Here is a 15,668-nt window from a genome sequence, read left to right on the forward strand (position 1 = left end):
TGGGTTTTGCACCACCTTGTATCCAGGTTTAGCTTTTTCAACCACAAACTTGCCAAGGAAAATGATTAGTTTTTCGCCCAGCTGAGGCTTTAAAATTGGTATTACATCTGGTGGTATTTCAGTATAGATTGCATCACCCTACATGTAGAAATTTTTGTGACATAGATTAGGAATGTTAAAATATACATATACATATTTTTGGTTTGTATTAGTACTTGTACTGATGATGGAAATACCTTCTGGTCAATGAGAACCAAGTCAAGATGCTTTATATTCCCTTTTTCATTTCCTCCCTCTCTGAATTCCCACATCCTTGATACTCTTACATGTAAAACAGCATTTGTTGTTGATAGACGAAGATCACATATTGTAGTAAGCTCACCCTGCGATTGAAATTTGCATTTCATAAAACATATATGTAACTGTAAGTAATATATTATTGGATATAGTATTTACAGTACCTGCATTGGTATCATTGTCAATATATAGCTACTCTGCAAAAAAAATGAAAGAGATGATGTTAGAGTATAATAATAGAATTGCTAGACTATTTCTTAAATTTCTCTAAATACAATATTTGTAGTTGTATTTCCGCAAGAACCATCATTGTTCTCAATTAATATTTCCAGGCCTTTTTTGTTGTTTACTCTTGAGATTGCAACATATAATTGGCCATGTGAGAAAACTGGCTTTTTTAGGTAAAGTCCAACATTTGTAAGTGTTTGTCCTTGGTTTTTATTTATAGTCATAGAATAACATATTTTTATTGGGAATTGACGTCGGCACAATACAAATGGCCAGTGAGAACCTTTTGTAGTAAGATTTATTCTAGGAATATGTACCTTGTCACCTATGTGAGTTACTGTTATAATAACTGCTTCAATAATATAGTCTGCTAGGTTTGTTATTATAAGTCTAGTTCCATTACATAGTCCTAGGCTTTGATTTAGATTTCGAAGTAGCATTATAGGAATGCCAATTTTAAGTTTTAGTCTATGGGGGTGTTTGTTTCCGCGTTCGCTTTGCTTTTGAGCCAAATAAGCGGAATACACCCGCCAAACGGGTTGCGTTAAACGCGCGTCTCCCGGCTGCCAGCAACTGAAAATCGCAAAGATTGAACTACGCGACCAAAAATCGCCAACGCAGCTCCCAGGCCGCTTTCGCTCATCGCGGCCGCGCGTTCGGAAACCTCGGAAACAAACAGGGCCTATGTGCTGGGAAATTATTAGCATTTAGAGTATTTAGATATTCAGTTGGATAAAGTATATGAGCATCATTAATAGCATCCATACATTTAGATATTGAATCTGCACTAAAATATTCTTTTTCAGAATTTGGTATTAAGTCAACCATGTAATTATTAATCTCTTCAACTATATCATTCGTTGTAGCTAAAATCACTCTATTTTTAATATATTCTGGATTGCTGTAGTTATTAAGAAAGTCTGGATATGTAGAGTCAACCAAGGCCTTTATTTTATTTCCTGTTGTATACAACAATAAATCTTGAGGTATTTCAACTATATTACTATCAGGGTCCTCTTTAGTTTCTGATATGTTATTTATTTTCTCAGATCCATTTCCGATTCGAAGTATCCAATCATTGAAATCACTCAGTTCTTTATATTCAAGACTGCTGCTTTTAATTTTCTATAAACGCATATTTTCATGCAAATATATCTTTGTAACATACTTCCATAGGTATGATCGAAATATTGATGCATTTATAATTTGTGCTTCTGAAGCATTTTCTATTACTGGTAATATTTGCTTTGGATCTCCTCCTAGGACAACTACTTTTCCTCCAAATGGTATGGCTTCTAGTTGGTTATCTTTTTCAGATAAGATATCCTTAAATGACCTATCAAGAGCCTCAAAGCATTGTCTATTTGTCATTATAGCTTCATCCCATATAATAAGGTCAATTGCAATGAAAAGGTCAGCTAATTTTGTTCCTCTTTTTACCTCACATATTGATAATTCATCAATCTCAATTGGAATATGACATAGAGAATGTGTTGTGCGTCCATTTGGAAGTAATAGTGAAGCTACTCCAGATGAGGCTACGGTTAGTACTATTTTTCTTCTAGCTCTTAGATATGACACTATTGTGTTATATAAAAATATTTTCCCGTTCCTCCATGTCTGGCTATGAAAAATATATTTGGCTCATGTCTTAGTACACTGTCAATTACTTTGTGGAAGGCTTCCTTTTGACCTGTATTAAGTTGGTTATATAATATGTTGGCTTCATATTCAAGTTTTACTATGTCGTAGTTTAACTCCTCTTCAATGAAATGGTTAGTTGCTATAATTTTAGGCGATGTTGTCCTTTTTGGTAGGTTATATTTTGTAATACTGATTCCATTTCTAGATAGAAGTTGCTCTATTTCTGCTAGAACTGAATCATGAAGTTCAGATTCTGTAGGATTGTATACGAAAGGATGGTATTGTAGTTTTAGATCATGTTCAATATCTTCAGACATTTTCCTCCAATTGGTATCAAAAAAATTTCGTTCATCTTGTAGATTACAATATGCTAGGAGAGTGACAAATAAATTTCGTAATTGTGGTGTTGTGGCCCAATTTATGGCTTCATTAAATGTTGCGTACCATTCATTGTCATCTTATAATAAGGCTCGTGCTGCACAAGCTTCTTTGAATGTTCCATATGTTATCCCATTATATGTTTTCAAATCATTATATCATCTAGCTCCTTTTACTATCATAAGTAGTAGCCTTAGATAAAACCGTTCTCCTTCTATTGGATTTACATAATATAGACGACCAATTTTAAAGTTTTGTTTGCGTCTTGTCCATTTTCTGTTGTGGTCGTCCCATGTCCATTGCTGTGGGAATTCACAATAAGTTAATTCTCTCGCTTCTGGATATTGTTTGTTTGCTTCGAACCATTCGGTTAATTTTGTCTTTTGGAATTTGGGGTCTTTTCCTATTGCATTTAATTTGGCCTTTTTACATAGCCTAACTATATTTTGTAATGGTAGATGGACCGGCAATCTCTCAACTGATGGCCAATGGTGATGTATATCATAGCCTAGTAATCTCCAAATTGCATCTTGCTCACATATGTATCTACATTCCAAATATTCTTTAATTTCATCTATATCTTTAGGTTGCTGGTCTATTGTGTGCTGGTCATTTGTTTGTGTATGCTCAAATAGAACTATTGCTTTATCTGGTCCTTTATGGATATATTTACAAAGATATTTGAGTAGTCCACTTTTGTTTACATATTCTACATTTATGTGAGCTTGATATTTTTTAAGTAACTTTAAATTATGAGGAACTACCCATCTATTATGCAAATTATGGTTATCTCTAGATATATAAATACCAGTGTCTCGGCGCCAGTATTGAGTAAATCTGTTTTCATTAAAATTTGTTTCTTTTTGGAATTCCTTTGGATAGTATTTAGAACATTTTCCTTTTTTCATACAAGGGCATTGTTGATTTTTTTTCTCCACATGGGCCATGCATCATATGTTCTGCTACAAGAACATATCCTAGTGGATCTTCATGTGGATTAGGTATTTCAGCCGATATCCATAGATCTATCATGTCTGGGGTTATTTCATTGCCTTTTTTATCTATCCATTCTAAGATATGGACCTGGGGCAAGCCTCTTTTTTGGAACTCTAATGAATATAAAATAGCTATTGCTGGACCAAATATAGTGCCAGACCATAAATCTTGTAGAAGTTCCTGTAGTTTTATATGGAATACTCGTACAATCACATCAGGTCGATCATTTGGTTTCTCGCCAGGAAGTATATTTGAAGTTATTTCACACCATTTAGGGTTGCATGTAAATGTTATGAATAGATCTGGAGGCCCATATACACGGCATATTGCTACTCCATCATGGTAATTCTGTATCATATAACGTCTTGAGCCTACATGACTTGATGGTAGTAGAATTCTTTTGCCAATTTGGCTACCATTAGTTATTCCTTTTTCTACAGCATCAAATATGCCTTGTAAGTATTCAGCTCTTAGTTTGTCTTGATTTCTCGAAATGTACATTAGTCTATCTTCGTCTTCCATTGCTCGTGCGTCAACTATGACTTGTTTTGATAATCTACCATAGCATAGGAATGGATTTGGCTGCCCTGGTCTATAGTGCATATGGTATTTGAAAAACTCGTGCATTGTGACTGTTTTTCGTTTCATTTTACGTGTGTACTCTTTTTGTTCGTAGTAAGGTATGCCAAGTTGAAATCCTCTTTCTCCATATGGAAATAAAAGAGGATATTGTAATGCCATATAAGCGGGATGGAGAATTGATATATGTTGCAATCCTTTTTGTTTTGTGCTTACAATTATATCTCTTTGGCATTTTTCTAAAGTTAAATCTCCAACTATTAGTAATGCAAGTTCATCTGTATGCGGCATTTCATATTGTATTGGGCCACCCTTATCAGCTCCTATTATTCGAATGCTAACATCTATATCTTTATATTTTTCAAGCATGTCGCGTGCATGGCAGAAGGTTTTTATGAGTGGATTGTTTTCATCTAGCATTTCTTTTAGTTGTCTTACTATTTCGGGATCTATATCTATTTCTGATGGTTCTTGCTTGTGCAATGCTTTAATTCTGTTGCTTATTTCATTTTGTGTGTCAAAAATATATAGTTCAGCATATTGTGGTTGATTGTTGTCTGAAGGTATTAATGATCCTATACGATGGTGTATTTGACCATTTATCTTGAAAACGTATGGTCCATCTCCTTTATTTATTTCATTTATAATAGTTGCACCCATGGATGTAAAAGAAAATAAACTATTATATTGTCTAATTTTTTGGAAGAAATGTTTTGATAAAGGCTGATCTTTGTTTTGTAAAAGGTTTAATAGGAACTTTGGAGGCTCCCTGTATTTTGGTATTTTGATGGTTCCTTTTTTGCAGCAGTTTGTGTATATTGGTTCTTTATTTTTATATGTGCCTTTTTTGTTTCTCTCATTGTACCAGAACATAGCATTACAATGTTTACATATATATTCTGGTTTTCCTATATACGATCTTTCTTCATATGATTCTTTCAGATATTCAATATATTTAGGGCTAAATGAGATCATCCCTTGTTTACTATATAGGTACGACTGAGATATATCAAGGGACTTGCTATATGCGTCATTTTGTTTTTTTTCTTTTTGAGTTGTCGTCTTCATTATTTTGCCTTTTCCTTTTTTTACCTGCTATTAAATTTGCTCTATTTTGTCTAGCTCGTTTTGTGTCAGGATTTTTCTCTATTGGTGTAAATTCTGAAAATTTCCTTTTAGTGCGTGCCATACTAAATTGTATGGAGCCATTATTATAAATCGGAAAGAGAGGAGTATTAGTAAACATTAATAGTAACAAAGAAGTAGATGACTATAATATAATAATATAATAGTATCTAAATCTGAAATTTAGATCAATCACATAATTTGTAGCACGAATCAATAAAGACAAAAGATGTGTAGTAGTGGTGATATGTACCTTGATCTAGAATCTTCCTTTTTTCACCCTCCTGTTTCATGTCAATGTAGTGTACTGCAGGGAAAACAGAAGAATGAAATTGGTTTAGTATGAAAGGTTTTGAAAAGGTTATTATTGTAGAACATGGACATGCCATAATTGGTGTTATTTAGACTGCTAGGTCAAGTTTTGGTCATGTTACTTTTGTTTCCTGGCTCGTGTTTGTTAGGATGTCCGATCTCTCATATTTGGTCCCCATATGAGGGTAGGAAGTTGTATGGGGACCTTTTTTCTCTCTCTAATGCAATGAAGCGTAGCTCTCCTGCGTTATCTAAAAAGTAATTTGTGTAAGAAATTTTATTTTCTGAACTTTATTTTGATTGCCAATGCCACTGGTTTGCAGATGAACTGGTTCAGGTCTAGCCTTTTTGTTTACTATGAACCTAACATGTTCTAGTTCCAAACTAAACATCACATGCCAGCTCCTAATGAACTGATGCAATTTGTAGACTTGGTGAGTTGAAATGAACTGGAACAGTTTCTTGCTGTTAATGCCATGTTCCTGTTTGCAATTGATGGCTTAAATTGGTTAGAGGCTTATAGCTGCCACTTTTATTATCAGAACCATTTTGATTCTGTAATTTCTCAATTATATGAGAAGTAATGAAAATTGTGAGTGGTTAGGTAAAACAGTGAGCTCCTGAAACTCGTATGTCCATGCCTTATTTTGCATCTGCCCAGCCATGGCACATCATGTTAATCCTATTCGTTAGCATGCTTACTAAATGAACCAAATGACTAAATGATAGGTAACCACCGCTTCCATTCACTAATTAGTCAGGTCCACACATGCAGGTGGCCACTTCTGTTGTCAGGAAGATCATGCTAGACGAGTTTGGGTTGCAGTACATCTGCGCCATCGCAGGCCGTTTCTTCGAGGCAGCCATGGCTTTTGCGGCCATGGTCAGTGTACTGGCCATCATATAGGGCTTGTGTTGGAGAAGTTAAAAATGCATTGGCTATCTACCTAGTTCTTTTAGGTGTTTGGTGCTCTGGTTCTTGCGTGTGTGTTGGGGTGGGAGGGGTGCCTGAGCTCATGGAGATTGCTGGAACGAGGTGTCGGGATGTTGTTTAAGAATTTGAGAGCATGAGGAGGTAGAAGAGGGAGAGGGATTTCCATTTTGGCAGTTTGCTTGGAGGATTGCGCCATGGCACCAGCAGGAGTAGCAGCTCGCGGGAGTGTTGCTTGCGCTCATGGGGACCTCGACCTCGTGAGCTTCTTTGAATCCCGCCGCCTTGAGTCTCTAGATCGGCCTAGGAACTGTTGCACGTAGTACCTGGGTGAGCTTCGGCTGTTTCGATCTGGGATTGTGATGAGCAAGTGCGCCCGCGGAGTACGCGCGGAAGCTGCCGTTGTCGTCGTCGCAGCTGCCGCAGCAGTGCATGCGCTGACGGATGGAGCAATGGGGCGAGCGGCAGCCGCCGCCACCTGGATCTGCGCCGTGTGAGGGGAGGCGAAGGGCACTGGCCTGGATCGACAGAGACGGGCGCCGGCGGCGGGCACATCTGCGCGGGCTGGTGGAGGGCGAGCAACGTGTACCAGGGACTGAAGGAGGTAATGCGGCGGCGTATGGCCGGGCGGTGCGGGGTGGACTCGGAGGCAGCCGCGAGGGCCATTGGCGTCAGGCCGCGAGTGGAGGGAGCGCCGGCGGAGGGAGGCCCGTTGGTGGAGCGAGCTTAGGGAGGTCCGCCGGTGAACTGAGCGCCGGCGGAGGAGGGTGCGCTGGCGGCGGAAGCGGTTGACGCCGACGGATGGCGCATGTAGGTGCAGAGCAATGCAAAGGGACTATCGTTGGTAGGGGAGTTGGGGAGATTACATACCTAGGAAGAAGCAGCGAGATCGACAACGCCCTGGTCGACGTTGGCTGAGGTAGGATGATTTTTTTGTTGCAATCCGGAAGTGGAAGGGGTGATGGTGATTTTCGCTGGTTTGGGAACTGAGATGCGGAAGGGGAAGCGTCGTTTTTTTACTGATTCCTGTTGTTCTCGATTGCTGTAGAAGTGGAAAGAGAAATCTAGAGTACGCGGAACAGGCGGGAAGAGCAGGCGGGACGGGACGGGCCGGAAGAGCAAGCGGGACGGGTGGCGCGTTTGCATTAGACATTGTTAGGTTCCGTTCGATTTGAATCCAACGATAGGAAAAAATTTGGATGGCGTGGCCCAATCACAGCTTAGGGAATAACCCAGGTTTCGATTATTAAAGATATGTACATCCTTGTGCTCGAAGGAATCATAGCGACGGGAGCACCTCTGCCGTTTCTACCAATTGGTACCTGACGCGAGTTCATTTTTTTTTACCGTGCGGTCCCACCTGCTCTTTTCCTTTCGTATTGGTTCCTTTTATTGTGGCCTGTAACAATTTTGGGCCTGCTCATGGGCCATGTTTCCAGAGCATCCTACATCGTTAGTGTCTCTTCAATTTTTCTCTTACCTCTTGCTGGCCCAAAAGTATGAGCAACATGGCCGGACCCCGTCACAGCAACATGACTCAATTGTGCTCATTGCAAATTCTGGACAGCGCCCCGTCACCGCAACATGGCAGCAGACGGTAAAAGATTAAAATTAGCCTATCTAACGCACAATAACCCCACAAAGAAGGCCCAAGTAAAGGTCATAGATTCAATTTTGAAGACAACACCAACGTAAATTATAAGGCACCGCAGTGGCGTAGTCTCATCTCAAGTGCCTATTTTTCCTCTCCTTTTCTTTTTAGATTGCCGCACAACGATCTCAGCATGCGACTGCTGTACTGCTTGCCAACACGTGCTTTGTAAAAGAAAAGGATTAAAGGCTACTGCAAGACTCAAGTCTTCCTGCTCACTTCGTAGAAAAAAATGATTGATTGACTGCAGGTCCACGGCAACCAAGCAGAAATAAGCTCCAAAGCAACAAATTATTCCAAACCGTCGCGGCACCAGGAAAAATATAACTGTATTTTCAAGAACAAAGGCAATCAAACCTGGTTCTTGCAATCGCGTAAAACTACTCTCTCTGTCTCATTATTTGTCGTTTTGGCTTTTCTAGGTATATGCACCATAACAAAATCTATGTATCTAGAAAAATAAAAAAAAAATAAAAAAAGAACACTACAGTAACCGTTAGAATATACAAAGAACAACCATAAAAAAAGCAGTCAAACCCTATCCTGGAAGACCAGAGCCATCACACGACCCACAGAGTAATCTTGCAACGCTTGATGCCTTGCCTTCTTCTGTGAATTTGCAACGTACAGTTTTTACATAATAATAATGTCGCGAGTATGTTCCACCCTCTTGCAATCCCATCACATAACCGACATAGAAATTCACTCGACCTCATAACTACATGCGATCTGGTAAGGAGTTCACCCAGTACGGCAAGTCGGCAAGCCACAACTCTGCTTTGTCGACATCGTAGTCCACCGAACCATATCACATAGGTCTTGTTTGGTTTTCATGCATTCTAGGAAATAGTAATATTTTGACCGCTAATTACGGTTTCAAACAAAGCCATTTTGTAAAACCAACTCCAGAACCCTTGCGCTAGGAACCCTGATGAATCTAACGAAGTCTTTGACCGCATGATTAGAGGAGGGTTACTGTAGCATCACTGTAACCAATCATCGACTAATTACCACCATTAGATTCGTCGCGAAAAATTACATCCATTCTTGAAAAAGTTTTATAAATAGACTCCATTTAGTACTCCATGCATATGAGATTTTCTTTTCAGAAATCGTGCGTGCTAGAAATCCTAGCATAACCAAACAAGACCATAAACGAAGGCTCTGCCACTTCATACGGGTCCACAGAAAATAAAACCATATATATACCTACTTGCTCCACCGGAACCGCATCCTCAACTAAACAATCAGCCTACTCCATGCCCAACGAATATATATTATTATATTTGAAGTCGGCAGTAGCGTAGCGTTTACTTTCCTGAAATAAATGACAAACATCATGGAGCCACCGCATGCAGCCACATGCACCGCGAAGAACATCCAGCATACACATGCACATCCATGCATTCACGGACAGCCCGATACAACTTCTTAGTAAAAAAGATACTCCTACATAGCACACAGTAACGCTACACCAGTCCAGTCCAGTCCAGCCCATGTTAACCATACCGGTGGGAAACCGGTCAAACCGGTCCGGCCCGGTTTCAGTTTGAGCCGATATCAAACCGGTCCAAATTTAAAATTCAAATTTGAATTTAAAAAAAATGAAAAATTCTCAAAAAAATTCCTAAAAATACTTCAAGGTGCGACGAATCTAATGGTGTCAAATTTTCTCAAAAAATCGTTCATTTAGTATAGTTTGCGGGGATTTGAAGTTAAACAAAAAAAACATGCATACAAAAGTATACAAATACAATGTAAAAATAGTACAAAAGAGGGTTGGAGGGTTCATTTAGACTAAAACATGTTATACAAACATTCATTTAGTATATTTTGCGGGCATTTGAATTTAAACCAAAAAAGAATTTTTTTTGAATTTGGCGGGTTACCAATCAAACCGACCGGTTACCAGTCAAACCGACCGGTAAACCGACCAAACCGGCCGGTAAACCGGTCAAACCGGCCGGTAAGCCTGTCGGAACCGGTTGAACATTCGATTTTAAATTTGATTTTGAATTTGACCGGTTTCCACATGTTTCCGGTCAAACCGGTCCGGTAAACCACTACCGGACCACGCCGGTTTGACCGGACCGGTCGGTTTATTTAACCCTGGTCCAGCCCGATCCACGGGCGCGGCGACGCGCGCTTTCCTACCTAGTATACTATATCCTTCCTGGTTCCAACTTTCACCTTCTCGTTTCTAACTTTTACGTATTCTAATTTATATCATCAACTTTTTTTTGTTTCTTCTGAATTTTTTTATCTTGAAATTTTATGACACCTATCTCCAATTTCTCTATCTCGTAATCTTCTGTTTGGGCTTTTTTACCTCCCAAATTTTTTTCTTGTACAAAAATTTTGCACCACAACCTTTCTCTCCAAAATTTATCGATCTCAAAATATTCTAGTCCAAACTTTAATGTGCTCTAATTTTTATCTTCAACTTTTTTGTTTCTTTTGGATTATTTTTTCTTGAAATTTTATGTCAAAACATTTATCTCCAATTTCTCTATCTCATAATCTTTTATTTGGACCTTTTTGGCTCCCTATTTTTTTTCTTATACAAAAATTTTGCACCATGATTTTTTCTCCAAAATTTATCTATCTCAAAATATTGTTGTCCAAACTTTTATTCAAGATTTCTGCTCAGAGTTCTGTCTTTCATTCAAAATTTTTCTTAAAGCTTTGTTCAGAATTGTTTGTATAAGTTTGGTTAATTTTTTTATTTGTATAAGTTATGTTAGTTCTTTTTATAATATGTATATATATCAAGACAGATATTTTTGCTGGAGCAGGGAAGCGAGACAAGGTGATGTGAGAATAGGTAGGGATGCAGTTCATCTAGTACCCTAAGTTAATGTCAATTTTCCATTCAAAAGAAAAGGGGTTTATAAGATTTATAAAAGAGAGGGAGGTCGAGGTGACGAGGAGGAGGTCGAAGTCAAGAAACTAGAGTAAGCACAATTGACTCTCACTCAGCTAGGCTTCATGCCTAACTTTAGTCTAGTGATGAATTCCTGGACACTAGAACACAAAGAACTAGGCTGTCTAGCAAGCATCGAGTAGAAAACCTCGTGTTTTCAAGCAAGGCTCGGAAAATCTGGGTCGTAGTTTGTGGACTGCTGAGTTTTGTGCCATGGCCCATGGGCTTCATGAACGCGCACCCCTTTGTTGAGAAGCCCATAACAAATCTTTCAAAAAAAAAGAAGCCCATAACAAGATAGGCAGCATCATGATATCGCTCCAGAGTCATACGGGAGAAATCTCAGCACGAGCCTCGGACTTGAGCCAAATGGGCAAGCACTTCCTCCGCCCAAAAAGAATAGAGCTATCGTTTTTAGAAGTCAAATAATTTTAAATTTTATCAAATTTATAAAAAATTACTAACATTTATATCTTCAAATAGAATTAGTATAAAAATATACGATATAATTAATATAATAATACTTATTTGTAATATAAATATAAATATTATTTTGTATAAATTTGATCAATTTTAAAATTGTTTGACTCCCTAGCAAGCGAGAGTTACATTTTTTTACTTGATCTACGTTCCCGAAATTCTAGCATTGATGCACCGTGCATGTGAGAACCACCCAATTTGATACTATTTTAAACGAACCGCCGGTCATTATCATCCAGATGAGAGTTAACACGTGCTTGCCGGAGAGCGTGACACATGTTATCCCACATCTAGAGACATGAATAACCGACACGCCATTCATACAAAATAATATCAAATCCGGTAGTCCCGGTATGCGCTCCAACATACGCCCAGAATCAGCATATGCACGTACCGTTTACAATCGAATATATCGCCAAAAATCCACAAAAAGCAGTTTTATAAAATCAGAGTTCACGACTTAATATAACAAGTTCAATATAGGTGGGTTTCAAGCTTCACTTACAAGCCTTGGGCTCACGAAAGTCATATTAAACAGAAACATAAAGTTTATTGCATTTACATACTCTCACGAAGCTCAGATACAATAAGTACTTACTAAATTAATGATGCCTTGCTAAAGGACATCACTACAGCCACCACGACCTACTCCTCCTCCGCGTTTGGATCAGCGGGGTAGAAGTGGCCGAACACCACTTTCGGGCTCACCTGCAACTAGGTTTAGAAAGCAACCTGAGTACAAAAGGTACTCGCAAGACTTACGCGATTACATATACAAGGATCATGCAATGGCTCAAGTAAAAGCTTTAAGGTTAAGTAATTATTGCATAAGCACTAGCTCTCTACACTATCACCTAGCAAACTTAATTAATCTTGCCCAACCCCCAGAATTTTAGTTGATTAAGGGAGTAACATAATATATCTAACAGATCCTCAACATGACATGAAACCAAAGTCAACAATACCGAAACTCTCTATGAAGAATTCGACGAACCAAGAGCTTGCTCATATCCGAGAGCACGGCAATTCAAATTGATTAAATCCTTGCAAGGGTGTACTACTTTACCCACACGACGCGAGGACCATGCGACTCACCCAACCGATCACGCCGGGCAAGGGGTACTCACGTCAACCGTTCCCAACAAGGCTCGACCGTTGAGGGTACGCCCAGCTTGCGCGTGGAGACTTAGTTCCACCGAGGACATCTCTAAATTTTCCTACACATAATTCCACTCGGGGACCTGCTAAGCCTCCCTGCATAGCCCGTTGGCCACGCATCTGGGACCGGGCCCCAATGATCAAGTCAAAGAAGGTATTTGGCTCATCCGTTCCATTATATTGGATATGTGGTAGCACGGAAAGGTGCTCAAGGCCGATGGCATCAACTCGGTCCTTAATCGATCCAAGCGGACTATGCCCATGTGACTTCATTCTCGAGGCCCTACTATTCCGCTCGAATCTCGATACTACCATACTCATACCACTAAACCAAACCAGTGCGATCAAGGGTAACCAGTAAATGTGATCCTCCAGACTATTCCTGTCTAGCGAGCAAAAGAAGTACTTTAAGCCGGGCTAAGCATCTAGTCAGATTAAGTTATTACTGATTAACAAGTGACAAGGACATGGTTGACAATTCAAGTAAGATAATGCAGGAAATTAGGTATAAGAATGCAATACATACATACTATATATAACCCCACATTACCCGGTGAGATAACTAGTTAAGTCAGATTAAATAGGAGCAAGGATTCATGCTTAGCTGCTTGCCTGGGTTAACTTCGGGCTCGACCGCGAACGGGACTTCGGATTCAGGCTCAACGGACTCGGCGGGCTCCACGGGTTCGTTCTCCGATGGTTCGGTCACTATAATGCATGAATGCGATGTAAGAATTAAGAAATGAACTAAACAGCAAGCATAAATTATAAATTAAAATAAACATGCAGAGGATGATACAAGGGACTCAAAAAAATTGGTTTTGCAGCAAAAGCATTATCCTATAAGTAAACAAAAATAGATCACTATTCAGCTACTCTAAGCGAGATAAATCAGGAAATGCATGCAAACTCAACTAAACAAATTCAAGAAAATTATCCTAGAAACTAGGCAGGAACACAAGGCTAACAAAACTAGTTTTGCCATTTTACCACTTTCCAGCGCAAAGTTCTATATTAAACCAGTTTCAGCCAAAGTATAAGAAAACAAGCTAAATCTTTGTTAAACAGCAAGGAATCATGTGAACAAGTTGCTCTACTAAAAACTACACCTCACAAGGAGTCTAAAAAAATTTAGTTTGGAATTTTTAGAGCAATACACAAATAAATAAGCATTAAACTCACTTTTGCAAGATAAACCTATAGAGAAATTTACAACAAAGTAATATGCAAAAAAATATTTTTTCTAAGTAGATCTCCGCTAGAGGAATACAACAAAACAAGTTTCATATTTTTTGGAGCTATACATGAATTTATATGCATTTTGCAAGATTGCAGCACAAATAAACCTAAAGAAACCCTAACAACAATTGCTAGGTCCACCCGGGGCAGCCACACCCGCCAGGCCAGAGGCCGACAGGTGGATCCCACGGGCAGGCGCCCCACCCAGGCCGGTCAAGGCCAAGACCCGCCTTGACCCGGCGCCTGGGCGCGCCCACGCGCGCGGCGCGCGCGTCACGGCGCGACGCCGGCGGCGGTGGTCGAGGGGGCGAGCGGAGGAGGGCTGGCGCGGGCCAGGGAAGGCGCGCACGGCGAGGAGAAGGCGGCGGCGAACCTCACCGGCAAGAGCACGGGCGGAGAACGGCTGCGGGCTAGCGGCGCGGCGGACAGGGGCGGCGGCGGGCGAAGGCGAGCGGCGGTGGCCCTGCAGGGGAGGGGAAGGGGCCGGGTTAGCGCCGGAATCGGAGGAGGAGGGGGAGGAGAAGCTTTCCCCGCGAGGAATCGAGACGGCGCTCACCGGAGACGGCGAATCAACGGCGGCGACGGAGCTCGGGGCGACGGCAATAATGGAGGAAGGGGGCTAGGGTTTGAAGGGGAGCGAGGGCCGGTCGAGCGCGGATAAGGAGAGGCGAGGAGAAGAGTGAAGAGGCGGCACGGCACGCGAGGATTGCCAGCACGTGGAACGAGGATCGACGCCGGCGACGGGCGACGCGTGCCGCGGCGCGCCGAGCGGAAAATAGAGAGGAGAGAGGGAAGGGGCTGACAGGTGGGCCCGGGCGTGATTTTTTTTTCTTTTCCCCTTTTTTTTACTTTGGGCTGTGACAGCCCAGTACTTGAGATTTGGGTTCACTGGCCGTATCATTGGGCGCCGTTCGTCTTTTTGAGAAAACAAATGCAAGATGGACGATAGGTACCAGAATGAGTGAATGACGACAAGTACTACTGCATACAAAATCGGACAGAATCGTGCGAGTTGGTATTTCTTTTCAGTGCATGAAATATTCCACCGACCACGTGTCACGCGCAGAAACAAATCCCCACTTGTTGCTTTCACTGATCACTGATGGCACGTGGGGTCCACTTCGGCCATGCGTCCAACCAGAGTCGCCACTTCGGCCCTGCGATTGGCTCAGTATGTTTGACTTTTCAGCCAACTAACCAGCAGTATTTTTCTCTCATACTAAATCAGCATCGGCCACCAGTTACCAGACAGTCAGCAGTACTCTCTCCATCCAATTTTGATAGATATATTTGCATATGGCACAATGACCAAGAACAACAAGTGTGCTTATCAATCTAATAAATACAACACAGATTTTTTGTTGGACCTCTAATGTTTTAACTAGAAACTCCTCGTTACTAGTGCTATTTATTGTCACAACCCATGCTAATAACAAATGTAGATATCATTTTTAGATATTTAAGTTTTTGAAATATATCTATCAAAATTAGATGGAGGGAGTACTGTTCATTCATAACAAATCAGTATCAGCCACAGCCAAGCGAACACAGCAAATAATATACCCCATCTTTATGAAAAAGAAACATTAAAATCGTTTCGATTTGCTGAGGTGATCTCAAAATTGTTACCTGGCTAAATTTATTTATTATGGAGTCCTTTGCAACTTTTTTGTTTGCGAAAAATCATGGTTCACATCTTCATATGGGGTGCTAAATTTTAGTACCTT

The 15,668-nt window shown here is 40.4% G+C and overlaps 1 long non-coding RNA gene across 1 annotated transcript; it reads right to left on the reverse strand.

Annotated features, from left to right (window-relative positions):
* Positions 1-88: 88 nt before the first annotated feature.
* Positions 89-7,568, reverse strand: LOC120679894. The gene is made up of 4 exons (XR_005677376.1): positions 7,361-7,568; positions 5,501-5,554; positions 462-494; positions 89-383 (listed from the first exon to the last, which is right to left on the reverse strand). It is a non-coding gene; the product is annotated as an uncharacterized LOC120679894 (long non-coding RNA).
* Between the last annotated feature and the right edge of the window lie 8,100 nt (positions 7,569-15,668).

Source organism: Panicum virgatum, chromosome 6N (genome assembly GCF_016808335.1).
Source record: "Panicum virgatum strain AP13 chromosome 6N, P.virgatum_v5, whole genome shotgun sequence".
In the NCBI taxonomy this organism is placed as follows: Eukaryota; Viridiplantae; Streptophyta; class Magnoliopsida; order Poales; family Poaceae; genus Panicum; species Panicum virgatum.